General features: G+C 45.8%; 1 protein-coding gene across 1 annotated transcript in view; it reads left to right on the forward strand.

The window, feature by feature from the left end:
• The window catches only part of LOC107563401 (receptor-type tyrosine-protein phosphatase S-like), a 77,146-nt gene that overhangs the window by 16,966 nt on the left and 57,768 nt on the right, over positions 1-2,412 (forward strand). The window lies entirely within an intron of this gene.

The raw sequence follows: 2,412 nt of genomic DNA on the forward strand, positions 1-2,412 counted from the left end.
GAGTGAGGGAGTGAGTGTGTGTGTGTGTGAGTGAGTGAGGGAGTGTGTGTGTGTGTGTGTGTGAGTGAGTGAGGGAGTGTGTGTGTGTGTGTGTGAGTGTGTGAGGGAGTGAGTGAGTGTGTGCTGGATAATCACATGCCTTCAGTTCCTCTATTTTTGGACATGTCGTCTCTTCTCGAGCGTCGTGGATCTGTGAAGGTGTCTTGATTGAACTCTGACAGGCCTGACAGCAAAGCCCAACTCCTCCTCGGTCGTCCGCTCAAGGGAATGAAATAAACTCATTTTCCAGAAGCGTGTTCGTTGTGCACTTTACCTTTGATGAGCTGACAGCGCGGATGCCATCTGCATGTTAGGTGCACATTTGCATGCGTTTAGCAACAACTCTGAGATCTCCCGCGACGGCGTCAGACACATTCTGCACAAAGCAGTTTGGAAGTAATGGTGCAGTTGCACAGTTAAAGCATATGCTCGTGCTGGTCTTTATCTGCTGTTTGATGATCCCGTGTTGAACTGTGTTTGTGGAGCGGCTCAACATCTGGCGGCACGTAAGCGGGCTGTGACCTCATAAATGAGACTAGCATGTGCGCGGATCTGTCGAGCTCATTCTGTTATTGTCTGAGTGTGAAAAACAGGTGGTGCAGGTAACGTGGAGCCGATTGATATCAGATCGCCGCGCACCTGCGTGCAGCCCTGGATGGGAATAATCGATTATTCAGAGTAAATATTGACTCCTGGCCGTGGATGTTTTCTGGGCCTGTGCTGAATCGGTGCAGATATCCCTCGCTCCCGGAAGACGGCGGTCCACACTGCACTTAACGTGAAGGCCGAGCGTAAACACACAATGCCTGGGAAGCTTTTCAATAATTAATGGGCTCTCTCGTAAAAAATCCATCTCTGCAGGAGTGGAGTGATAGTGTTGAGATGACACTTTACTCTCGTCTGTTTGAGTGCATGTTTGTTCTCATCAGAGCCCAGATCATAAAAACATAGACTGTATTAAACATCCGTCGTATAATCGCCGTAACTGCACGAGACCCAAACGACGTCAGAAACACTCGCAGCGATGATCCACGTGGCTCCATCAACTCCAGTCTTGTGCCATAAATAATTTTGCAGCTCATTTCTGACCATATTGTATGTTTGTGTTATTTGTTTTCACACATATTAATGTGATTTCTAGTGTATTTCTGTCAGATGTTCTGTGCTTTATAACGTGTTACAGCAGCGTTTCGCGTGGCTTCAGTGATGTTTGTAGCGTAGCTACATATTTTCAAGTTTGTGAATCTTTTAAATCTAAAATTAAAGAAATGCAATTTTCCCAGATTCCCCTAAATGGTGTCCCAAGTACCCAAACACAGTCTGAACCAAGAGTTTCGTATTTGCTCTCAGGTTTGTGATTTCCCAGCATACATTGCAGCGTGAATAAATGAAGCAGTTAGTGTTGTAGGATTATTGTTTTGCTGTTTGCTTTTGTTTTGTTTGTGATTATTGTTAGTTATTTTTTGGGATGTAAATGTGTGTGTGTCTGTAATATTATATATTTGTGAGTGTGTGTGCGTGTGTGTGTGTGTGAGCGTGTGTGTGAGCGAGTGAGTGTGTGTGTGTTGAGTGTGTGTGTGAGCGAGTGAGTGTGTGTGTCTGTAATATTATATATTTGTGAGTGTGTGTGCGTGTGTGTGTGAGTGTGTTGAGTGAGGGGTGTGTGTGTGTGTGTGTGTGTGTGAGCGAGTGAGTGTGTGTGTCTGTAATATTATATATTTGTGAGTGTGTGTGCGTGTGTGTGTGAGTGTGTTGAGTGAGGGGTGTGTGTGTGTGTGTGTGTGTGTGAGCGAGTGAGTGTGTGTGTCTGTAATATTATATATTTGTGAGTGTGTGTGCGTGTGTGTGTGAGTGTGTTGAGTGAGGGGTGTGTGTGTGTGTGTGTGTGTGTGAGCGAGTGAGTGTGTGTGTCTGTAATATTATATATTTGTGAGTGTGTGTGCGTGTGTGTGTGAGTGTGTTGAGTGAGGGGTGTGTGTGTGTGTGTGTGTGTGTGAGCGAGTGAGTGTGTGTGTCTGTAATATTATATATTTGTGAGTGTGTGTGCGTGTGTGTGTGAGTGTGTTGAGTGAGGGGTGTGTGTGTGTGTGTGTGTGTGTGAGCGAGTGAGTGTGTGTGTCTGTAATATTATATATTTGTGAGTGTGTGTGCGTGTGTGTGTGAGTGTGTTGAGTGAGGGGTGTGTGTGTGTGTGTGTGTGTGTGAGCGAGTGAGTGTGTGTGTCTGTAATATTATATATTTGTGAGTGTGTGTGCGTGTGTGTGTGTGTGTGTGTGTGAGAGTGTGTTGAGTGTGTGTGTGTGTGTGTGTGAGCGAGTGAGTGTGTGCGTGTGTGTGTGTGTGTGTGTGTGAGCGAGTGAGTGTGTGTGTGTG

The sequence above is a fragment of the Sinocyclocheilus grahami genome, unplaced genomic scaffold (genome assembly GCF_001515645.1).
Source record: "Sinocyclocheilus grahami isolate Dianchi unplaced genomic scaffold, SAMN03320097.WGS_v1.1 scaffold872.1, whole genome shotgun sequence".
In the NCBI taxonomy this organism is placed as follows: domain Eukaryota; kingdom Metazoa; phylum Chordata; class Actinopteri; order Cypriniformes; family Cyprinidae; genus Sinocyclocheilus; species Sinocyclocheilus grahami.